Raw genomic sequence first — 25744 nt, 5'->3', positions numbered from 1 at the left:
TTTTGTTTCTAACAAATGACCAATCTAGTAAGTTTTCAGTCCTAATTTATAGAAATCAACCACAAACCGAAAAGATCATTTGTGATGTTCCTATTGTTGGTCAAGTTAAATCACTAAATTTCTTGCTGAAAACAAGAAACTAATACCTTTTAGCTATTATTCGCATATACAAGTTTATCTATGAGACACTCCTATGAGAGAAAATTTCATTTGAAAGTTAACAAAAGTAGTCTTCATTTGCTAGCAACCACAAACCAAAATAAATGATTTAATAAGTTCCTTCCGAAGCCAGCGGCAAAGATGTCTGACAGGTTTGAAAGGTGAAGTTTGTCAGAAGGACTGTGAGCTAGTTCCCTGAGGACAGGAACTGACTAGTTTCTTGGTCCTTCTCCACTCCAGGACAAGGTTAGGGCAGTAACCCTTTCTTCAACCCACGTGAAGAGTATTTTATTTTGAATTGGTTTCCAGTAGGTGTGTGTGCCAAAGCCTTGATCAGGAAGGGGACATCCCAGGAGGTTGCAAATGGGATGGAGTAGCAGGAGAGAGGGATCCAGAGGGGAGAGAACAGGGATGAAGAGATTTGGGATGAAGCGGGGTGAGCGCCCTGGGAAGCCTCTGAGGGGGCGGGGGTGTCAGGCGGGAAGTCGCCAAGATTTCGGGGAATCCTTCTCAGAAGCCAGGGTGGGGAGAGCGGCGCCTGCCCCGAGGCAGGTGCGGCGGGAGCATGCGCGCGCGCGCGGGCGGGGGCGGGGGCGGGGCGGGGGCTTTTCCCACGTCCCCCCTGCGCGCGCTCCTTCTTGCCCCTCCCGTCGGGCAGCGCGCGGACCGCGCGCCGCAGCCTCGGGGGTAGATCCTCGGCGCTCCGGCTCGCCCGCTGTACCGCGTGGTGCCGGCCGGGCCGCTCCGCTCGGGGTAAGCAGGACGCCCATACGGGTGGGCGGGAGCCCGCGTGGGGTCCGAGCCGCGGGACCGCCGCGGGCGGCGTACACGGCTCCCGTAGCGAGGCTCGGGCGGCGGTTGGGACTCACCTCAGCCAGTCCGGTTCTGGTTTTCCTCCTTCACCTAGGGCTCCCGGCACGGGGCGCTGTCCCATTTGTCCCCACTTCGGACGGGCGCGGCCGCCGCAGAGCCCCTCCGGGGTCAGGCGTGGTCAGCCGGTGGGCGTCCCAGGGACAAGGGACCCGGCGATGGCTGTGCGCGGAGCACTCCCTTCCTTCCCTCCCCCCACCTCCAGGCAACCGGCACCCGGCGGGGGCGTTTGTCTTCGTGACCTTTGGGCCCTGGAGGGCCGGGTGTCCTCATTGCTTCGCGTTCCCCATCGTCCTGTACAGACGCAGCCCTGGACGGTGCCGGGCTGACGCCCCGCCGATGCGGGACAGTCCCTAAGTAGCCTGCCCAGCATTGGACCTGCTGCGCGAGCCACTGTCGCCCTAGCCTGCTCCCCTGGCCTTCTGGGGTCAGCGTGCTCAGGGTGAGGCGCACCTGGGAGGCGCTGCAGTTAACCTGCGGGATTGGTGCAAGCATTTTTCTGGAGGTTGGAGAACTCCTGGGGTGTTTGTCCCCTGCCTTAGATCTCCCTTAGTCGTGCCCTATTTTGTATGTGCCTTTATCTACTTAGAGGGACATTGTTAATGTGCCAAAGCCCTCAAGGCCAGGTTATGGTTGAGACTTTTGTGTGTGGTGGCCAGATGAAGGCAGGTAGGGACTCTCACATTGAGGCTCCACCAAGACTTTTTGGTGCACTGCTTCCTGGATCCCACAGCTGGGAAGTGTTCAGGAGGGTGCTGTGGCAGGCTCCTGTGTCAGTCCTTGGCTAAAATAAGTGGAGTGGGGTCTTGTAGTGTTTTCTAGTCCCCTTGACCATAAAAGGTTAAAATGGCAAACAGGTGATGGTGAAGTGGAGTTTATTCTTGGTGCTTGATGATATAAAAGATGCAAAAACTGCCAACTTTATGATGCTGTATAGCTGGAACAAAGGATGGAAGGAGGAGTGATTTTGGAGCATCCAGATGGGTTGGATTATCTTATACTGATTTGATATGTAATTGTTGAACTGGAAAGGAGCTGAGCTTAAAACTGCTGCTAAGAGATGCTCTCCAGTGTGAGGCAACATTGGTCAGTTTGCATTGCATGCAGTTCTTGACTATGGAGTCATGGAATTAGCACGTTGCTGGGCACTTTTGGGGTCAAAAGAAGTATTCAACTTGATCTACCTCTACAATAAGTTCTCAATCCATTTCATAAGAAAGGGTATTGGTGGGATGGTAATCTGGTGAAGACAGAATTAAGGGAAGTTTAGGTACTGTCTTAACATTCACTTTAAGGAGAAATTGGTGTAAAGTTCTTCACAAGAATCTTAAGTGAGCAGTACCATCTACATACTTCATTGCAGTACCCAAGTGATTTATATCTTAAATTCATCTTTAGTAATATGCACTAAGCCTCCAGTGCCTGGTTTCATACTTGACACGTGGTTAAGTGCACGTTCAAAAGATATTCACAGGACTGAACGCATAGGTGAGCAAAGGCACAGGGTGATCAAAGAGCAGTTAGGAAGATCAGCGTAATTATGAAGGAAGATACACAGATGGAAAGGCTGGAGTTCTTGCTGGGGCTGCATAGGAATCACCAGCTGCCCACTACAGAGGCAGAAGAGCCCAAATCTTTTTGCCCCTCTGTCTTTTCTTCCAGTGTGTCTAGGTTCCCCTCTAGAGCCAAAGAACAGATTGAAAATCACAAGATTAGCATTCATTCTTCTGATAATTTTAATTAGGAAAGACTGTTGGTGCTGGTTAACTGGGGGAATTATCAGGAGAGCCAGGCTTGGTGAATTGAGAGCTATCGAAGGTGACAGCGACTCTTCACTAGAGAAAGAAGCTGACATTGAGCCAAGAGAAGGCCAGTGAGGAAATACTCAGCAGTTAAATGTAGGGGTGACAATAAAAAGCATGCGACAGGGTGAATAGATCAGCAGAGGGAGAAAAGAACAGTTTGGTGACTGTGGGCCACACCCAGGGTCATAGAGAAAGTAAGAGTTGGTCAGATGCAGAGGAAAACCAGGGATCCTCGCAACAGGAATGCCAGTGGAGGGAACATCACGCTAGGTCTTAGTTGCTGATGAAGAACACAGAGTGAGATGTAGTTGAACTTGGCTGGGAAGAGTTGAACTCAGTGTTCTGTAAAGCCCCAGTGTGAAATGTTATAATGCTTTTCTTTATGCTTTTGGAATATAGATGGCCTCCTTTTATTTGTAGTTTACAAAGCATTTTCATCTTTGTAGCATTGATGAAAATAACCTGAGAATAGTTTATTGTAGGAGCATACCTCCAAGTGAAGAAAACTATTTAGGTTCATTAAGAAAGAAGTTATGCTATCCACATTCTTCAGAAGGGCACTTTGAGCAAGCAGGATGAATATTGGGATTATATTATACTTAGGCATGACAATGATTAGGAAATACTTGGGAGAATTGAAACTCTTTTAATTCATTCACCCACACAAAATCATCTTTCGTTTAAGCGTTTGCATTATTTTACTTACCTACTTTTAGAATAGTGCTTTAGGAGAATTTATTCTTGTTTTATGTTGCAAGTACACATGATCTTCCATGGTGGCTATGCAGAAATGAAACCTTTACTCTGAGCCCACTAGAGTTGTTTTGTTCTCTGGCCTGTGTGTAATATTTGGGAGGCTGTTATCCAAAGGGGGTCCATGCTCAGTGTTACTGCTGAACTTTTCATTTTGTGTTGATTTGAACTCATGTGTAAAGTGTTTTGGAGAAAGTTTGTGCATCCTGCTTGAAGATGGATGTTAGAATGTTAAATGATAAAGTGTGGTTGCTGCCACAATTAGTTAAATAGTAAGTTGTTTGGAAAGTACCTGGTGGGTGCTGTGGGTGAGGGAGCAACGGTGCATCCATCACTTTTCTTCGTTTTGTTACCTGGCTAGAGAGAATGTATTTAATGAGAGGGACAGACTGTATAACACTTAATTTTTAAAGAACATTTCATAGATAGGGTCTTGCTATGTTGCCCAGGTTGGGTTCAAGTGACTCTTCTGTCTGTGTCTCCTGAGTAACTGGGACTGTAGGCCTGAACCACTGCACCTGGCACAACACTTCACATTCACAGTTTTGATATGCACTAGTTTTTAAGATTAAACCACTATTGACCTACTGCTGTTTTTTTTATGTTTTTTGGTGCTGGGGTTTGAACTCAGGGCCAGCACTTTGAGTCACTCCTCCAGTTCTTTGTGATGTGTTTTTTTGAGATAGGTCTCATGAACTATTTGCCCAGCCTGGCTTCAAACTGCGATCCTTCTGATCTCTGCCCCCTAAGAAGCTAGGATTATAGGCTTTAGCCACTGGTGCCTGTTTATTTTGTTTAATTAAAAAAAATTTTTTTTTTGAAGGGGAATGAGTTAAGAAACTTAGATGAGCACACTGTCAGTTGTGTGCTGTGACTCTACAGATGAGTGTCCTGCCTTCATGGAGGTAGGTCTAGTGAGGGCACAGATACCAATACCAGCAGATCACTCAGATTGTTAACTGTGTAAGTCACACTTGAAGTATCCTCTGAGAAAGACCAACAAGAGGGTCTCGTCTGTGTTTGTGGAGCCTTAGAGGCCACTAGCCAGGTGGGGATGAAGTCCCCAGCAGGAAGGTTGGGGAATGAATAAGAGTCCTTGAGGCAGGAGGGAATGGATTGAGAGGAGAGTGCTGGGGTGCTAGTCAGGGCCCAGCATGAAGCCCGCGATGGCCATGTTGAGGACTACACCTTTCTTTTGCCATGGCAAGGCTTTGCAGATTGGAGCAGGACCTTGACATGATCTGTTTTATGTTGGCAGAGTCTCCCTCTCGCTGCCCTCTGCAGAGTGTGTGTAGGTGGCAAGACCATGGGAGACAGTGCTTGGGGCAGAGTGGAAACGGAGGGACTCCAGGAGTGTTTTGCAGGTAGAATTTACAGAATTGCTGATGGATTAGAAGAAATAAGCCGGGATTACTTCTTTGGTCTCTAGCCTGAGAAACTGGGTGGATTTTGGAGATGCAGAACATTGGGGACACCTGGTAACTTGGGTTTGATGTTTTCCCAGTGGGAACCTCAGTGGCTACAGGTTTCAGTGATGACAACTCGGTGTGTTTGTGAAGTGTGTCAAGTTTGCAGCACTGTGCAGACGCATGGATTTAGATTTTGGCAGACGCAGGCTTTTTCCTGTTTCTGCAACTGTGGAGTTTTGGTGTTCTGCTTAGTTCCTACCACACCTAAAGGCTCTCCTGAATTTAGACAGCCAGTCTGTGCACCCAAATGTATGCAGTCTTAGGAGATGCCATTGAGCAGTCTTGGTGGTAGCATTTTCAGTCCTGACCAGTAAGTGCTAAAACTACTGCAAGTGTCACTTAGATTAATTTTTTACTGTCTTTCCCCTACACGGCATTGTTATACTGATCCTGACACTAGAATCCTCTGACTCCCTGAGTTAAAAACCATTGTTTATTCTTCATGGATGGTTCTTTTGTGAATACATTAGGCTTAAAAATGGGACTTCCTTGCATGCCAGCATTTTAAAAATTGGTTTTGGTTATTATGATTTCTTTTTAAATGAAAGCCAAGGAGTAGATTATTGCCATGATTCTGGGTCTGTATATGTGGATCCAGGTGGGCACTGGTACCAGTTCAAAGTCTAGCTCATCTGTGAGCTTGTATTCTGCCCTTAGCTTTGGTGATCTAATTTGAACATGTATGGTACATTGGTTTGGTGCTGTTTGGCATTTGGGGTTAAGACTTAAATCCAGGTTTGGTTTGAATGCCAAAAGAAACTGAGTGAAGCAGGTAGTAAAAGGAAACTCGCAGAGTCTGAGCTCCCTTTCATTTCCTTCACTTTGAAAACTTAGCATGACTATTTGTCTACTATAAGATTCTTTTAAGTACAGGGCAGTAAGAGTGAGAAAAATCCCCTCAGTGCTGTGGAGACAGTAGGGAGCGGTGGAGACTGTAGTATAACAGGCATTTAATATGGTGTAGAGGAAGTAGCTTTTGTTTACAAAAGTAAGGGGTAGGAATGTGGGATGGCTGAAGTGGTAGAGCTCCTGTTTAGCAAGAGCCTGGCCCTGACTTTAAACACCAGTACCAATGAAAAACCTCAAAACCTGAAGTTAGAAATTCACGTTTTTTAAAAATGTGAAACCTCCCTTTTTAAAATACTGGCTCAAAGTTTTTAGGACACTGCCAAGATAAACAGTATCTGTCTGCTGACGACATGACAGTTGTGGTCTGCCATTTATAGTTCAGCTGCTGTCCTCCTGTCTCGGGCCCTGATGAGCTGGGATTATGGGCAAATACTACCATGCCCAGCTATGTACTTTTTTTTTTTTCTCTCCTTGTATAGCCTGCAATTCTCCTGCCTTCACCTCTTGGATGCTAGGATTATAGGCATGTGCGCCCATACCTGGTTCTGTACTTTTACTTTTGATCAGGTGTTTTGTTTTCTTTTTAACCATGAATACCTTCTTAGCTGTCATACTCTAGAGTATCAGCAAACTTATTGACATATCTCGCTGATTCTTGCTTGTTAAGTGACTTTGTTAAATATGAGAGTTGCGAGTGGGAATTGGGGCCATGCTCTGAGACTGAGCTGGTGTGGGAGCTCACACAATTTGGGGGCAACCTAGACGATGTAATACTTTCATTGATGATTGGTACAAAATTTCTTTTTTTTTTCTTGCATATTCTGGTTGTTAAAGTCTTTTCACATTTGGACAACAAGGACAGTGCTTTTGTGTGATTGGAGGGGCACAGTGTCCTCTCCTTGGGCTTTTGTGTATTTGTAATTGCCCTTCTTTTTCTTTTCCTTTCTCTCCCTCTTCCTAACATTTTGAGATTCCATGTGTAACCAGATCTTGGGTTTGATTGAAGTACTAACTTTTTGGCCCTTCATTTTATAATTATTATGGTCATCTATCAAAGAAAAATAAAGGCGCTACTCTTTTTGTTTTATGGCAGAGAGTATCCTTTAATTTCCTGTCATTACACCCTTTATTCTTGGTCCTCAACATTATAAAGGTGAATTATTAGAGACTTCAGCATAGCACCTCCAAATCTATGTTTTTGTGCACTCTGTTTCTGAGGACAGTGAGAACAAAGATTTTTGTTAAATTTTCCCTTTCTGTTACAAAACTGTGAGCTTGCTGTGATTTTATTCCCAGAAGACATGTGAATGTTTTTAGGAGAGCTTTCCACAGCATTTCAGTCTAGAAGAGGGACAGTTAAGTTTAACAGTCAGTCCAAGGACTTGAGGGAGCATACCACTTCCAGCTGTTGTCCAGGTCTTTCTGTTTATTATAATAGCTCATCAGTAACCTTCAGGGCCATCTCATTCTTCTTCTACTCAGGATAAGGAGAGTTTCATTGACAGGCCTTTCAGAACTGGCTTGCATCTGTGACCAAAACAAACAAGGCCCATTGCTATGGAGTGAATTGTTTGAGGACAAAGAAAGAAAGCTGTGAAGGGTATAGTTACATATTGCACCATGATGCACGAAGTGGAAGATTAGTAGGCATGGCTTGAAATTAATTCATCTTCAGGTATGTTGTCTTCACATTTCTACAACTTTCAGCCCAGTAGCTGTAACTTACAAAAGATGCTTCTGAAGTCCCCCACTTAGTAACATTGTAGCTTTTTATTTCCTTACACATTTAGACCTAGTTTTTGGTTTTTTAAAAATTTTGGGAAGTTTAGAAATAATCAAATTCAGGGGCTCTCTGAAATTTGACTTTTTCCCCCTCTTTTTTTGGTGACAACCCAAAATGTCCCCTGGGAGGGAGAAGAGGGGTAAAGTCATCCAGGTTGAGAACCATTGATTTAATTAAGCCTATTCTGCCAGTAATGAAGCAGAGGTCTGGTATACTAAACATTTAGAAGTCATGATGGCAGATATGTATCAAAAAGCCAATCGTCTAACTGGAGGGAATGTCTTATCAGTTCAAAACTCATTTTCTCTTGTAAAAATAGGTTTTATGTCAGAAGATGACTAGCCAAATAATAAGTGCCATTATTGCTAATCAGGTTGTGGCAAAGACATAAATTATTAATAGTGGTTTGAAGAAGTTATTTGTTCACATTTATTCATTTGAGTAATGGTTGAATTGGAACTGTGACTTGGCCTTCTAGAGTTCCAGTCCATGTGTTTTCTTATTAGTTAATTAATTTGTGATGCTAGGAGTTGAATCTATGGGGCCTTTGTTTTCATGACCAAATTTTGCAGTAAAGTTGTATTCAAGAGCTTGGTAAATTTTATTCTGGAGTAATAATTCTTTATGTGGTGCACAGTTAGCTAAGAATGTGCCCATTCATTCCATAAATGTTTAAGTTCTGCTTTAGCCAAGGCTGTGCTAGGTCTTGTAAGGGATGTCAAGAGCCAACAGACCTCCAAGGAGACCAACGGCCAGGCTTACAGATTCAAGCTTGAGGCATTGTGCTACTGAATGCTCATGTGATGTGCCTGTATTCAAATTGAGGTACTCAGTTCTTCTTTCCAGGAAAGCCCTTCCTGTTTGCATTACAGCTGGGAGGGGGCTCAAACTCTCCAAGAGAGGCAGGCATGGAATATACTTGGGCCTATGCTGGACAGGGAGCAGGGAGGGAGCCTGCTTTTCTGAAAGTGAGAGTGGGGACATCCTTGTCAGTCCCCTAATTGACAAACTATTATTTTTGCGCCAGAGATGGTACTTCAGGGACTGCAGTGGAAGGTGTCATAGTGGCTTGGCGGACTTACCTTCCTGTCAGCTCTGGTCTTTGTCAGCGGGGGTCCTGTTGTGCTCCCTCCAGAGACCATGTGTTATAGATGAAAGGAAAAGTGCGAGGTTTTAATCAACCTCTTGTAGAGATGAGCGATACATGCAGTGCTTGTGTCATTTTGGTATTGTTTATGTGGCCCTATTGGCATATGACATAGAAGAAGAAAAATTCATTTCACTGTATGGAAATGGCAAAATCTCTGTCCTCACTTTTGAATGTTCTCATGGAGTGTTCTATTGCAGGCGAAGTTAATAAATTCAGCAATATCTATACCTCTGTATATAAGCATTAAAAAAGCTCTCAAGTTTTCCACAGCCTGAGTATCAAAAATGTCAGCAAAAACCAGAAATAAAAAGAAATAGCTTACAAATTATTTGGAAAGATGATTTAATTCATTCACTTTCTTTAAATTGCTCGGATTTTTATCCATTCCACTTGGAAGTTTTCATCACAAAGGCCCCATAGCTAAATTAATGCACAGGAACTTTTTATAGCCCTCCTTAGGGTCACATTTGGCTAGAGCCCGTGAGGAACTTTGTGCTGTGACTAACAATTAAGAAATCTTTTAAAGAGGAACCAGTAAATTGAGCTTTTTATCTTTGTTTTGTTCTCAAACTTGAACTTGCTCCCACCCTGCCAGACATTTAAATGATAGGGAATAGTATGAAGTGCATAGGCCATTTGGACTGCTGTCTCATGTGGAATGTTGAACCTGAGGTGAAAAGAACCAAGGTAGAAAATTTTTCTGAATGTTTATTGATCAGTGGTTCCAACTTAAAAAGACTTTGATAGTATGTATTTATAACATTTCCCTTAGAGTCCTGAAATAAGCTTAATAGGTAAATAACTTGTATAGGTAAATTTCAAAAATATAATGTACATGTATAATAAAATGGAGAAATTAATGGACTGTAATTTTGTTTTGTTGAGAAAGGGTCTCGCTGTGTAGCTCAGGCTGGCGTCATACTTGGGGTTACGTGCACGTTCCACCACACCTGGCTGGATTGTGATTTTTTAAAAAAATAAAATATTTGTTTCAAAATGTTTAGTCATGATTAGCCTAGAGAACAAAACAAAGAGGTTGGTGGTTGTACCTGTAGTGAGGCACTATGGAAGGATTGTGGTAGTGCTGGTACAGTGTCTGGGAAGTAGATCCTGGCAGTGTTCTTCCCAGGGGCAGCATGAAGTTGCACACAAAACAAAGGAGAATTTTTCTTTAGTTTACACTGGATGCTATTAATGGGAGAGACAAGAAATAGTAGAACCATGAGAAAACGCTGTGGTTGTGTGTGAGATGTGAATGTCGGGCGGGATGCTGTAATCTCATAAAATGCATCTCTGAATTTACCCTTTTTTCTCTTCTTACCTTGTTTTGCTCTGTAGGTACAGACAAAGTGTAGAAATATCAGGGCAAAGTGCACTTAATGGTTTATCAAGTGTGGACTTGCACTTAACTTGGATGCCAAGGAAGCAGAGGAAATAGGCATATGAAATTGATAAGGCTTACTCTGAGTGTTAGAAGGCTTCTCAATAGTCTGATTCTGGTAGACTTAGTAGTGAAAAATGGCTGTTTAAGGGCATGGGATAATTTGCCACTACTTAGCTTTATGGTACTATGCTTAAAAAAAAAGCATATTTTCAAAGCTTGGTATTTTTGTAGTAATTTGTATTTTAGAACATATTGATGTGGATTTCTGTTATTCCTTTTTGTAATGTGCCAAAATTTTTTTTTTTTCTGTAGTACTGGGGTTTGAAGTAAGGGCCTTGTGCAAGTGTTTTGCCACTTGAGATGTGCCTTTAGCCCTTTTGGCTTTACTTATTTTTCAGATAGGATCTCCTGCTTCTGCTTGCCATTGGCCTCAGACATTGATCCTCCTATTTATGCCTCCTGGGTTGCTGGGATAAAGGTGTATACCAGCATGCTTGTATCCCCATCTCTTATTTCAAGAGATGGAGTCTCAAACTGTAATCCCCTCAGTGTCTGTCTTCTGAGAGCTAGGATTGCAGGTGTGAGCTGCACCCAGCCTTATGTGTGGATTTTTAATTAAAAAGAAACATTGTGTTTTGCCAGTGATCAACTACTAAGAATTTCTAAAATAGAAGAAAGGTTGGAGAAGGAAACAATTAATATTTCAGGGTATCATATAAAGAAAACTCATTTGAAGATTAAGGCTAGCTGAGTAAAATTTACTCTGTTAATTCTCCACTGGCTGTATTTCCTAAAATAATTTTATAAGGTGTAAGTGTAGTGGAACTTGACATTTTGCTTGCTTTTGAGAAGATGGCAACTGTGGAGCTTTCATTGTTAAATAGTGGATATGGTTGATAATTAATATGCAGTAAAAAAAAAAACCCTCAAGAACAAAGACTCTTAGGCAGTTAGGTGGCACTGTTTCCTTTTTCTTTACAAAGGTTTGACTAAATGTAATTAAAATATAGAGATTTCATGTGGCCTTATTTAGAGCTAGCCAGATTAAAAACAAATAGGAGAGGTGCATTAGAAACAGAAGATCCTCCTGTGTTAGTGAAGCACATCTTCTGATTCACTAGCAGAATAACCCTGGCTATTTCAGGGTGGTTGAGCAAACATTGGGGTGCTCTCTGGGATTTCTCAGGGGCATAAACCCGACCCCTCTCAGGGTCCGGCACATGCCCTGACCAGGTGCAGTGGTCTGGGCTTAAGATGGGAGGGCGTGATGGGCTTGGCTGTAGGGTCTCTGGAGTGCACTAGTGTTGTTTGAGAATTTGAGTACTTAGATTTTTCATTTGTTTTACCCAATAGAAGTCAAAAATCAATTTAAATTGCATGTATAATTTCTTGGGTTTTAAAATAGTGTGAGGTATAAAATTCTACAGGCTGAATGAGGTGCATATCACCTGCCTGAGCTGCCTGTCATATGTGTCTACCAGGAACACAAAGGTGAAAGTCAGGCAGAGCAAAGGATTATTTCAGAGCAGTATTCTTTGCTTTTTTGAGTCTGGGACCTATAAAGAACTGGTGATGGGCTCAGCAATTCAGAGAGACCCAAAACAAGGACAATTCTGGTCCTTAATGTTGGCATTCTGAACCTGGAGGCCTCGCCTTCCCTTTTCCGCCTTCAGAACTTTTTTTTTTTTTTTGGCTGTGCTGGGGTTTGAACTCAGGGTTTTGCACTTGTTAGGCAGGTGCTGTACCACATGAGCCAAGCCTCCAGCCCCTTTGGCGTTATTTATTTATTTATTTTTTTTAAAATTGTTTTGTTATTCATATGTGCATACAAGGCTTTGGTGTTAGTTATTTTTTGAATAGGGTCTTGTGCTTGGTGCTTAGGATTGCCTCAGACTGCAATTCTCCTGTTTATCTAGGATTATAGATTTGTACGAACACTCCTGGATTATTTCAGATGGCGTCTTGCCAGCAGTTTTTGGAGTAGGATGACCTCAAACTGTGATCCTTCTCTCTTTACCTCCCAGGTTTCTGGGATTACAGGTCTGAGCCACTTTCCTGGCAGTTGTTGGAATTCAAGTCTTATGTGTTAGTCAGTTCTCCTTTGCTATAATAAAATAGCTGAGACAATTAACTTATAAAGAGAAGAGTTTATTTTGGTTCATGGTTTTGGAGTTACAGTATAATGTCAGGTAGACTCATGGCTTTCTATGGCTTTGGATCTCTGGTGGGTGTGCTTGAGGATAATGCAAGGGAGCATGTGGTGGAGCAAACTACTCATACCATGGCCAGGAAGCAAGAGGAATTGAGAAAGGAGCCAGGACCTCCCTCTTCCCTTCCAGGGCATGCTCCCAGTCACCAAATGGCCTCTTACAAGGCCCCACCTCTTGGACTGCATCACCTCCCAGCAGTGCTCTGGGCTAGGGATTGTCTTTACCTCATGGTGTTCCAGATCCAACTGTTTCTGAAGTAGAGGCTTTCAGGTGTGAGACCATTTTCTTTACCAGTAAACTGTATGCGCTTACAGAGAATCACCAATTTTTAATTTTCCACATAGAGACAAAGAACAAACAGGCTACTATATTCCCTCCTCCTAAGATTATTTTAGCAACAAAATGTAGGAGGGAAATCATCTCAAAATAATGGAGGACAAGTGGCGGTCTTTTAAGCAAGAATACAACACTAGAGAGGAAGTTACCTTGGGATTTTAATGTATAGCTAAAAATAATTTTTATAACATGACACTGAGCAGTTACTTTCTTGATAGGGATTTTTCAATTTGGGAATCTCTGGACAATAACATTGGGAATGAAGATGGGATGTCCAGCTGTTTTATTAGATGTTTTAATAACAATTGTTGTAAAAGCCCAGTGACAGCTATTGAGAAAAGGGGGCGACAGACACCACTAGTTTGCCCAGCATCTTGCCCTTGGCATCCTCAAAGCTGCTTGAAGGTCACAGTCAGTGTTTCAAGGAGATCCTGTTCTTGTCTGGTTTTGATGCTTGTTCCCCATCTCTTGTACTTTGTGTCTTGGCTCCCTGCTGAGGAGGCCTGTGGGCCATTTCCCTGGTTCTTTACTTAGTCCCTCCACTGGCTGCACCATATTCCTCCTTTTTGGTGTCTCCATTCATCTGAATTTCATCTGAATCTGGTTTCTCTGCTTGTGCTTTATCAGCATTTTTTGTTTAGTTTTTCAGAATTCCTAAGCATCTTTTTAATTTTTTTATTTAACACATTTGCTTCTTTTGTTGACTAATCAAGAATTTAAAAAAATGCTCTGCCTGACTTTGGGTCCTTGGTTAGCTTTTGGTAGCTGTAGGAGCAGCATGTACTGCAATATTTCCCCAAATGGTGGTTTGGTTACATACTGCAGAAATACATGTTTATTCCCAAGAGGAAGATCTTTACCTGTTTGCATCTTGGGGATTTCCATGCTGTCTTAGGGTGCTTTCTCATTAGTTGCTGATTAGTTTCTGATTTGTTCTGATTAGTTGTCTTTATTTGTAGACAGATCCATTTGGACTTTTCCGGGTGGATTGAGAGGCCAAGAACCAGCTGACCAGAGGACAGTGACAGAGGAGAGCATTAGGGTTGCAGAAAGGATTATGCCACCCCTGTTGGAGGACAGCCTCCTGTCATCTCTGGTACCTGGGGGCCTGAGGTCCTGAGTGTTCAGACAAATGCCACGTAGCTGGGTTGTGTGATGGGGTTTCATCAGATTTGAGATTATCCATGTGGCTATACTTTAAAAATTGTTTAAGTACTAGTAAAAGAATGGTTTAATTGTTAAAAAAAAAAGGAAGTTGTTCTAATCTTCAAGTAAGAGATACTTTTTCATGACTCAATATTTAAGTACTCAAAATTCGGTTTCAGGATGTGAGCTAGCCTCATTTCCTACATTAAGATCAAAATTATATTTTATTTTTTAATTCATGTGGGTTAGATTGTTGTTTTAACCCTGGAGAGAAAAGGCCGTTTATTACTGTGCTTTGTGAATATACCAGTTAGTACTAGAAGTACTTGGGTTCATGTCTTGGTATTGCTCAGTACCGTAAGATTTGGGGAAAGAAATAATTTTACAATGCCTTGTTCTTATATGCTCCTTTATGATGAAGAATATCCCTGAGTATTAAACTATAAAATTACTAAAAAAGGAAACAGTATAGTATACCATATGATGTGGTAATGTTTTTAGCTGTAGTGGAGCAAACATGCTGGCTACATCTTTGTTTTTACCGTGTTTAATTATGATTTTACTCCTCCCACAGTGAAATTTCAGCTTTTTAAATGCTACTACTGTTAATCATATTTTTAAGACCATGATTAAATGGATACATCAAACATTGCTGTGCATATTTTTAAAACAAGAACAGTAAATTGGGTGTGTAGGCACACATGTCAGAAGTTTTGTGTCAGACATATCATTTCAGCAGTAGTACACTTTTAAAAATAAAACACAGTTCCCTGATCCTGGGCTGAGTTGACTTTTTTTCTTTATATTTTCACATTGCACACATTTTTTCTCTCCCCCATTTAAATGTCACCAAGAGCAGGGCAACTATATTGGTCATCTTTGCCAAAAGAATATTTGGTACAATACATGGAAAGCAGGTGGTGGATAGAAATAAGCCATAGTTGTCTCATTTCCCGAGTCATGTGATAGAAGCAGGGAGACTGTTGGTTCAGGAATAGTGGCCGTTTATCAGTATCATTGCGATCCTGGGAGTAAGAATCTCATGTAATGCTTTATAAAGTAAAGAAGCAGAGATTAGGGGAGACATCTGCATGTATGTTAAGGTACTGAGAATAATTCATTGTTATAAAGAATGAGTTAAATTCTTTGTGTAGAGGGAGGAGAATACATTTAATTTCAAGAGATTATATCTGTGAGCTGTGTTAACAAATGATCTTTATGCACTGAGAAAAGTTAATAATACTGTAAGTATGGGACAAGTGAGGCCTGTACACTCTTGGTCATAAGGTGAGATTGCTCAGGTTTTTTTTTTTCCCAGTAGATTACAAAATGGATGTGTTAAGTAAATGTAGTAGTATTGTTTTGAATTATTCGGTCTCTAGTGTTTGATACCTATTTCTTCCACAATTAACTGTTAGGTGCCTATGCACTGTTGTGGACTGGGTGCATCGTTAAGCAAAACAAGTGAGGATCCTTTGCAGAGCCTACATCGCTGTGGGGAAAAGGCTGTCAATAACCAATAAACAGCATTAGGTTGATTACTTAGTTTCAAAATGTGACAGATGTTATGGAAAAATAAATGACAGAGCAGGAAGTCCTGGGCATGCTGATGTCCAGGTGGCTTGCTGTCTTGAGTGCAGTGGTCAGGTGAAGAGCCCATGGGAATGGGAAAGTGGGGCAGTGGATGATGTCTGGGGAAAGCGTTTCCGACAGAAGGAGCAGCTAGGAGAAAAGTCAGGCCAGAGGGCAGGGCTTGTTGGAGGGACAGGGACTGTAAGCAGACCATGGTGAGCAAGGGGAGACAAGGCAGGGAGCTCCACAAAGGGAAGTTGAATGATGGAGATGGTGTCCTGCTTACAGGCCATTGTGAGGATCTTGAGTGCAGTGTGATGGGAATCGTAGGAACTGGACAGAGGGTGCTGTGGGAGGGCATATGCTTTACAGTTGTCACTGTGGCTGGGGGCAGGCTGAGGGACACCTGCTAGGAAGAGATCACTGAGCATAATCTGGGTTGGAGATGCTGCGGCTCTGATCGAAGTGGCAGTAGCATCTGTGGTGGCAAGTGGTTGCATCCTGATTTCTTTTGTAGACAGACTCGATTGACTAGATGTGGATGAGAGAGTCCACTCTTGCTCCAGGGTGTTTGGCATAGTAAGTGGGATGAGAGAGTCACCACCTGAGATGGAGGGGGTGTTGGGCAGGCTGAAGATGAGGACGATGTTGGCAGAGTAACATGAAGTAGCATGTGAAAAGCCTTCAGGGCAGGGTTGTCTTGAGAGGTGCTCAGTCAGGGATGGCTTCTGCCATTATCAGTAGCTGTAGTTGCACTTAGTGCTTTGGATTTTATTTACCAAGTTTTTCCCTGCCTGGTTCTTGTTGTTCTCATTCATGCTCCATGTGAGAATTAGGTGGCATAGAGTAGCATCCTGGACTTGGCAAGAGTCAGGCAAGCGGGGCTTATCTCCTCCTCTTGCCAGTTGCCAACTTGGGGCAAGCTCTCTGCCCTTCAAGTGTCGCAGAAAGCTAACATTGAAAGAGGGTTCAGGAAGCAGGTTGGATGTGTACGAAAGCTACTGCCTTATATGTCTACGTATCACTGATTTTGCATGAATGTGTGGTAGGCTCTAGAGAGTTTTAATTTTATTTAAAAAATCCTATTATTTGCAAAGCAGTACCTACCTATACCTTATGATAAATGAGAGTGCAGAAAGGCTTTTGTTAACAAAAACAACCTTCTGTCCTCTCTATCCCAGTTCTCTCATTCCCTATAGGCAGCCTCCATATGGTCTCAAACTACAACCCTCCCAGTCTCCACTTACTGAGAAGCTGGAACTGCAAGCATGAACCACCAAGCCTAGTCTATTTTTAGTTTTTTGGGGAAACTCCATACTGATTTCCATAGTGACTGCGCTAATTTACATTCCCACCAACAAACCAATAGTATATAAGGGTTCCTTTTCCCATCTCCCTGTATATCCTTACCAGTATTTGTTGTTGTTTCCTTGATTGGTAGCTGTTCTGACAAGGATGAGTGAGATGGAATCTCACTGTTGTTTTGATTTGAATTTCCTTTATGGCTGATAATGTTGAACATTTCTTCATGTGTTTATTGGACGTTTGTACTTTTTCTGAGAACTGTCCAATTCATTTGCCTATTTATTGATTGGATTATTTGTTCTTTTGGTCTTTGCTTTTTAAGCTCTTTGCATATTCTGGATATCAATCCCTTGTTTGATGAATAGCTAGCAAATATTTTCTTATGTTTTGTAGTCTGTCTCTTTATTCTGGTAATTGTTTCCTTAACTGTGAAGAATCTTTTTAACTTTGTGTTACCCTCTTTTGTTGATTCTTATTTTTATTTTTAGTCATTGGAGGCCTAGTCAGGAAATACTTTCCTATGCCTGTATCTTGAAGTTATTTCTCTTGTGTTTTCCTGTAGTAGTTGCAGAGTTTTAGGTATTATGTTAAGGTCTTTGGGTCCACTTTGAATTGATTTTTGTACAGAGTGAGAGTTTCTCAGCACCATTTGTTGAAGAGACTGTCTTTTCTCCAGTGTATATTTTTGGCACCTTTGTCAAGAATCAGATGGCTGAACCTTTGTGGGCTTATTTCTGGATCCTGTATTCTAGTCTATTGGTTTTTGTGTGTGTTTGTGTGTGTGTGTGTGTGTGTGTGTGTGTGTGCGCGCGTGCGCGCCAGTACCATGCTGTTTTTGTTACTCCATAGTATAATTTGAAGTCTCATATTGTGATACCTCTCAGCATTGCTCTTGTTTTGCTCACTATTGCTTTGACTATTTGGGATGTTTTATGTTTCCATGTGAATTTTAAGAGTGATCTTAAAGTTGTCATTTCTGTTAAGAATGACATTGGAATTTTCATGGAGATTGCATTGGCTCTGTAGATTGCTTTAAGTACTATAGCAGTTTTCACATTAATTCTGCCAACCCATGAACATGAGATATCTTTCCATCTTATAATGTCTTCTTCATTTATTTCCTCAGTGTTTTATAGTTTTGATTGTAAGGTCTTTCATCTCCTTAGTTACATTTATTCTTAGGTATTGTTTTGAGACTATTGTAAATGGGATTGTTATCCTGATTTCTTTCTTAGCCTGTTTGTTATTGCTATATACAAAAGCAACTTATTTTTGATACGTTGGTTTAATATACTGCTATTTTGCTTGAAGTGTTTATCAGATGTAAGAGCTTTTTTTTTTCTTTTTTCTTTTTTATTATTCATATGTGCATACAAGGCTTGGGTCATTTCTCCCCCCTGCCCCCACCCCCTCCCTTACCACCCACTCCGCCCGCTCCCTCTCCCCCCTACCCCCTCCATACCTGGCAGAAACTATTTTGCCCTTATTTCTAATTTTGTTGTAGAGAGAGTATAAGGCATAATAGGAAGGGACAAGGGTTTTTGCTGGTTGAGATAAGGATAGCTATACAGGGAGTTGACTCACATTAATTTCCTGTGCATGTGTGTTACCTTCTAGGTTCTTTTTGATCTCATCTTTTCTCTAGTTCCTGGTCCCCTTTTCCTATTGGCCTCAGTTGCTTTTAAGGTATCTGCTTTAGTTTCTCTGCGTTAAGGGTAACAAATGTTAACTAATTTTTTTGGTGTCTTACCTATCGTCACCCCTCCCTTATGTGCTCTCGCTTTTATCATGTGCTCAAAGTCCAATCCCAATCCCATTGTTGTGTTTGCCCTTGATCTAATGTCCACATATGAGGGAGAACATATGATGTTTGGTCTTTTGGGCCAGGCTAACCTCACTCAGAATGATGTTCTCCAATTCCATCCATTTACCAGCGAATGATAACATTTCGTTCTTCTTCATGGCTGCATAAAATTCCATTGTGTATAGATACCACATTTTCTTAATCCATTTGTCAGTGGTGGGACATCTTGGCTGTTTCCATAACTTGGCTATTGTGAATAGTGCCGCAATAAACATGGGTGTGCAGGTGCCTCTGGAGTAACCTGTGTCACAGTCTTTTAGGTATATCCCCAAGAGTGTATTGCTGGATCAAATGGTAGATCAATGTCTAGCTTTTTAAGTAGCCTCCAAATTTTTTTCCAGAGTGGTTGTACTAGTTTACATTCCCACCAACAGTGTAAGAGGGTTCCTTTTTTCCCCCACATCCTCGCCAACACCTGTTGTTGGTGGTGTTGCTAATGATGGCTATTCTAACGAGGGTGAGGTGGAATCTTAGTGTGGTTTTAATTTGCATTTCCTTTATGGCTAGAGATGGTGAGCATTTTTTCATGTGTTTTTTGGCCATTTGGATTTCTTCTTTTGAGAAAGTTCTGTTTAGTTCACTTGCCCATTTCTTTATTGGTTCATTAGTTTTGGGAGAATTTAGTTTTTTAAGTTCCCTATATATTCTGGTTATCAGTCCTTTGTCTGATGTATAGCTGGCAAATATTTTCTCCCACTCTGTGGGTATTCTCTTCAGTTTAGAGACCATTTCTTTTGATGAACAGAAGCTTTTTAGTTTTATGAGGTCCCATTTATCTATGCTATCTCTTAGTTGCTGTGCTGCTGGGGTTTCGTTGAGGAAGTTCTTACCTATACCTACTAAAACCAGAGTATTTCCTACTCTTTCCTGTATCACCTTTAGAGTTTGTGGTCTGATATTAAGATCCTTGATCCATTTTGAGTTAATATTGGTATAGGGTGATATACATGGACCTAGTTTCAGTTTTTTGCAGACTGCTAACCAGTTTTCCCAGCAGTTTTTGTTGAAGAGGCTGTTATTTCTCCATCGTATATTTTTAGCTCCTTTGTCAAAGACAAGTTGGTTATGGTTATGTGGGTTCATATCTGGGTCCTCTATTCTGTTCCACTGGTCTTCGTGTCTGTTTTTATGCCAGTACCATGCTGTTTGTGTTGTTATTGCTTTGTAATATAGTTTGAAGTCAGGTATTGTGATACCTCCTTCATTGTTCTTTTGACTGAGTATTGCCTTGGCTATTTGTGGCTTCCTGTGTTTCCATATAATTTTCACGGTAGATTTTTCGATCTCTTTAATGAATGTCATTGGAATTTTGATGGGAATTGCATTAAACATGTAGATTACTTTTGGGAGTATTGACATTTTTACTATATTGATTCTACTAATCCATGAGCATGGGAGATCTCTCCATTTTCTATAGTCTTCCTCAATCTCTTTCTTCAGAAGTGTATAGTTTTCCTTGTAGAGGTCTTTCACATCTTTTGTTAGGTTTACACCTAGGTATTTGATTTTTTTTTGAGGCTATTGTAAATGGAATTGTTTTCATACATTCTTTTTCCGTTTGCTCATTGTTAGTGTATAGAAATGCTAATGATTTTTCTGTGTTGATTTTATATCCTGCTACCTTAATATAGCTAGTGATGATGTCTAGAAGCTTCTGAGTAGAGTTTTTTGGGTCTTTAAGGTATAGGATCATGTCGTCTGCAAATAGGGATATTTTGACAGTTTCTTTACCTATTTGTATTCCTTTTATTCCTTCTTCTTGCCTAATTGCTCTGGCTAGGAATTCCAGGACTATGTTGAATAGGAGTGGAGATAGTGGGCATCCTTGTCTGGTTTCTGATTTTAGAGGGAATGGTTTAAGTTTTTCTCCATTAAGTATAATGCTGGCTGTAGGTTTGTCATATATAGCTTTTATAATGTTGAGGAACTTTCCTTCTATTCCTAGTTTTCTTAGAGCTTTTATCATGAAATGGTGTTGGATCTTATCAAAGGCTTTTTCTGCATCTATTGAGATGATCAAGTGGTTTTTGTCTTTGCTTCTGTTAATGTGGTTTATTATGTTTATTGATTTTCATATGTTGAACCACCCCTGCATCCCTGAGATGAAGCCTACTTGGTCGTGGTGAATAATCTTTTTGATGTGTTGTTGAATTCGGTTTGCCATTATTTTGTTGAGGATTTTTGCGTCAATGTTCATTAAGGAGATTGGCCTGTAGTTCTCCTTTTGGAGGTGTCTTTGCCTGGTTTTGGGATAAGTGTACTACTGGCTTCATAAAATGTGTTTGGCAGTTTTCCTTCCCTTTCTATTTCGTGGAACAGTTTAAGGAGGGTTGGTATCAGTTCTTCTTTAAAGGTCTGATAGAATTCAGCAGAGAATCCATCAGGTCCTGGACTTTTCTTTTTGGGGAGACTCTTGATTGCTGCTTCAATTTCATTTTGTGTTATAGATCTATTCAGGTGATTAATTTCCTCTTGGTTCTTTTTTGGATGGTCATCTGTATCTAGAAATCTGTTCATTTCTTTAAGATTTTCAAATTTTTTTGAATATAGGTTCTCCATATCCTGGCTGTTTAACTCTTTAATGTTGTCTATTTTTCCCCTGAGTTCATTTATCTGTTTATTCATCGTGTTCTCTCTTTCACTTTGTTGTTTATACAGTGTTTCTATGGTTTCCTTTATTATTTCTTCTTTTGCTTTTTCAAATTCTCTATTTTTGTTGTCTTGGAATTTCTTGAGTGTCTCCTGTACATTTTGGTTGACCCTATCAAGTATCATCTCTATAAAATTCTCATTGAGTATCTGTAGTATGTCTTCTTGTAAATTATTCTTGTGGGCTTCATTGGGTCCTTTGGCATAGTTTATCTTCATTTTGTTGGAGTCTGGATCTGAGTACCTGTTTTCTTCATTCCCCTCTGGTTCCTGTACTAATTTTTTGCTGTGGGGAAACTGTTTTCCCTGTTTTTTCTGTCTTCCCGTTATTATCTTTGGTGTTGTTACTGTCGCTGTACTGTGTGCAATTAAGTATTTTCTAGCTTGTAATAATAACAATGGTAATATTTAGAATGGAAGGGTGAGCTGAGATGGAAAGCAAGAAGTTAAAGAAATGGGAAAAACAAATAGACTGGAAGGAGAAAACAGAACAAGGTATCAGACAAGAAGGTTTCAAAGGTATAAACAGGGAGCCTTAGTGTACTAATTGACAAAAAGAGTCTGAAGACTGTTCTGAGAATGAATCTGCAACTGTGGCTTGCCTGCCCGCTGTTGCTGGAGGTGTTATTTATGCAGATCTCTGGGGTGAGCTTAGCACTCACCTGGCCCCGCAGGCTTTGTTTACTCAGAGTTCTCCTGTGTGGGAGCCTCTGCTACAAGTTTTCCCCTTTCCAAGCACTGGGAAAGGTGACACTGCACTTGTGTTGTCAGGCCTGCATGTTTATTTACAGTTCATGTGGGAGGTGGGTCTTCCCCCCTCTCCTGTGGAGTTTTCCTCCCTCCACCACTCTCACCAGGTTCCCTGCTCCTGGTTGCTGGGTGTGCGCCCCGCTCTCGCCAGAGCCTCTCCGGCCCGCCCTGCTTGTTTATTTACAGTCCCTGGAAGGATTCCCTTCCCCCAATCTTCAGTGCTCAGTGTGCCCCACCCTCTTTCCCGTGTGTCTTTATTGTTCTTATTGCCTATTTGTCAGTTTCTCTTTTTTCCCGGGTGGAGGTCAGTCTGTCCAGGGGGCTGTGCTGCTCTGGCCCAGGCTTGTCTGTGGGGCTACCGCGGTACCGCAAAGCTCACCTGGTCCGCGTCTTCCCACGCCGTCTGGGTGCCAGCGACTGGCGGCCCGGGGCCCTCCTGGTTTCTCATTTAACGTGAAGTGGAGATTCTCTGCACCGGTTGGAGGTGTGGAGGGGTCAAAGTTATGCCTCTTTCAGTGATTATGCCTGCAAAGTGTGTCTCCAGCGTCTCTCCAAGATTTCACTATAGGAGACTCGCTTTCTGCTTCCTCCCTCTAGCTGCCATCTTGGAATCTCTCTGTAAGAGCTTTTAGGTGGTGTCTTTTGGATCTGCAAATAGGGATAATTTGAATTCTTCCTTTCCTATTTGTATCCCTTTTATTTCTTTCTCTTGCCTTACTGTTCTAGCTAAGATGTGAAGCACTGTATTGAATAAGAGTGGAGAGAATGGATACCTTATTTTATTCCTGATTTTAGAGGAAATGCTTTCAGTTTGTATCTACAGCCTTAATTATGTTGAAGTATGTTCCTTTTATTCCTAGTTTCTTCAGGTCTTTTCTGCATCTGTTGATATGATCATGTGATTTTTGTTGTTAATTCTATTTTTGTGCTGTATTACAACTACCAATTTGCATATGTGGTACCATCCTTGAATCATTGAATAAAGCAATTTGATCATGTTGTATGATCTTTTTAATGTATTGTTGAATTTGGTTTGCAAATATTTTATGGCGAATTTTGGTTTTGTTGTGTCCTTGTCCTGTTTTGGTGTCAGGGTAATGCTAGCTTCCTAGAATGAGTTGCTATTCAGCCCTAGCCTAGATCTCTGATTTTTTAATATAGGCATTTGTAGGTATAAACTTTCCTCTTAGTACTACCTTAGTCCCAGAGGCCTGTGTTTTCATTTGATTCTAGGAATTTTTTGACTTCCTCTCTGATTTCTTCAGTGATCCCCTGATGATTCAAAAGTGTTTTGTGAGTATGGTGCAAATACTGTATATACATATAGGTAAATGGAAAAATGAGACCTGTTGAAACTATTCTAGGGATGGGAGGAGGGGAGGAAAAAGGAGAATGGTGGAGGGAGTGAATTCAAGTATGATATATTTGATAGATTGTAAGAACTTTTGTAAATGCCAGTGTCCCTTTAGCACAACAATAAAAACAAACAAAAAATTCCCCAAAGTGTGCTGTTCATTCATTGTGTTTGCACAGTTTCTGTAGTTGTTTCTGCTGTGAATTTCTAATTTTATTTCATTATTATGTTAAGATAAAGGAATTATTGATTTTTTTTTAAAGTATTTGTTAAGACATGCTTTATGACCTAAAATGTGATTCTTTTTGGAGAAAGTTCATGCCTGCTGAAAAGAATGTGAATTCCGTAGTTGTTGGATAAAATACTCTGTAGAAGTCTGTGAAGGCCAGTTGATCTGTGGTGTAGTTTAACTCTGAGGTTTCTTTGTTGTTGATATTTTTTTAGGAGGAGGGAGGATTCTTGATGGCCTCTGCATTAGTGAGAGTATTAAAGTCATCCACTGTTATTGTATTTGAACCTATCTGTCCCTTTATGTGCAGTAATGTTTGTTTTATGAAATTGGGTGTGCCAGTGTTCAGTGTATGTGTATCAACTATCATATCTTCTTGATGGATTGTTTCCTTTATTAATATGTAGTGACCTTCTTTATTTCTTCTAGCTAATTTTGGCTTGAGATATTAGAGTATTCTGTTTCTACTTGCTTGATATTTTGCTTTCCATCCTTTCACATTCATTTTGTGTGTGTCTTTGCCAGTGAGGCTTATTTGTTGGTGTGTTTTTTTGCATTACTGGGGTGTGAACTTTAACCTTTGAGCCACGCCCCTAGCTCTTTTTTTGTGTTAGTCCCCCCCCCCCCTCCAATAGGGTCTTGTGATTTTTGCATCATACCACCTTGGACCATGATCCTCCTTCCTGTAGCTCCTATGTAGCTTAGATTACATGTGTGTACTACCATGCCCTGCTTATTTATTTTTTTGGGTGTGAGATCTTGCTAACTCTTTTTTGTCCAGGCTGGCCTAGACTCATGATCCTCTCAGTCTCTGCCTCCTGAATAATTGGGATTATAGGTATGAGCCACTGTGCCTGGCCTAGGTCTTATTTTTTAATTCATTTAGGCATTCTGTTTCTTTTGGTTAGAGGGTTAAGACCATTTACCTTTAGGGTTGTAACTGAGACATATTTGCCCCTGTGATTTTGCTCGTTTTGTTCCCCTGGTTAATTGATGTATTTTTTTTCTCTTTTCTTTCTCCTTTATTCACGTTAGGATTTTGCTGGTTTATTGGTTGATCACATTTGAGTCTTCACTAATTCTTACGTGTTTATCTGTTCCTAATGTAAAATTTATTCTTCCTAACTTCTTATGTTTGTGACTGTTGTTCTTCTTTTCTTTTATTGGTTGTGAATTGCTTGGAAGATTGTCAGTTTCTCCCTTGATTTTAAAGCATAACTTTAGTTGGCAGTTAATTACCTTCAGAGCTTGAAGTATACCATTCCATACTCTCCTGGCTTTTATGGCTTCTATTTGGAGGGCTGATGTAATTCTGATGAGTTTTCCTTTGTAAGTTGGTATTTTTTTCTTACAGCTTTCAATATTTTTTATTTGTTCTATAGTCTTGGCATTTTATAATGTGACACATGGTAAGATTCTTTTCTGTTTGGGGTTCTAAATGCCTGTACTTGGATGTCCTTTTCCAATATTTGGGACATTTTTTCTGCTATGATTTTATTGGAAAGTTTTTTGTGTCTTTTATTTGTATCTCACCTCTTTCTACTACCTAGTGGATTCTTCAGTTTGATCTTTTGATTTTGTTTCAGAGTTCTTGTAAGTTGTGGTCATGCTTATTTCCCCACCTTCATTTTTGCTGTTTGAATCTTATATTTCCTTGATCTCATCTTCCATCCCTAATTATTTTTCTTTTTGGTCTAGTCTAATGGTGATTCTTTCTAATGTGGTTTTTATTTGTTGTACTGAGCTTTTCATTTCTAACATTTCCATGATTTTTTTTTTTTTTTGAGAATCTTAATTTCCTTCCTGAATTTTTCATCTGTATTTTGTTTCTTATTTGGGCCCTGGGTTGATTTCCTTACTTCATTTATGTGATTGTTTTGAATCCTCTCTGAATACATTGATCACCTTTGAAAATAGACTTGAATTTCTTTTCTGCCATTTCAGTATGTTTGGGATCTTTGGATTTGGAGATTAAGGAGTTAACAGCTTTTTGAGTGGTCATATTGCCTTATTTGTTATATATTTCTTGTGTTTCTCCATTGCTATTTGTATGTAGTTTGGGGTGGATCTCTATTTTTCTACTGCTCAGAGGAGAGAAAGCAGATAA

The 25744-nt window shown here is 40.9% G+C and overlaps 1 protein-coding gene across 1 annotated transcript in view; it reads left to right on the top strand.

The window, feature by feature from the left end:
• Positions 1-810: 810 nt before the first annotated feature.
• The window catches only part of L3mbtl4 (L3MBTL histone methyl-lysine binding protein 4), a 469587-nt gene continuing 444653 nt past the window's right edge, over positions 811-25744 (top strand). Inside the window, exon 1 of the mRNA XM_074070308.1 lies at positions 811-912. The gene's annotated coding sequence lies outside the window, so the exon portion shown is untranslated. The remainder of the gene's footprint in view (positions 913-25744) is intronic.

Source organism: Castor canadensis, chromosome 4 (genome assembly GCF_047511655.1).
Source record: "Castor canadensis chromosome 4, mCasCan1.hap1v2, whole genome shotgun sequence".
Classification (NCBI taxonomy): domain Eukaryota; kingdom Metazoa; phylum Chordata; class Mammalia; order Rodentia; family Castoridae; genus Castor; species Castor canadensis.
This window is presented reverse-complemented; position numbering and strand designations above follow the sequence as displayed.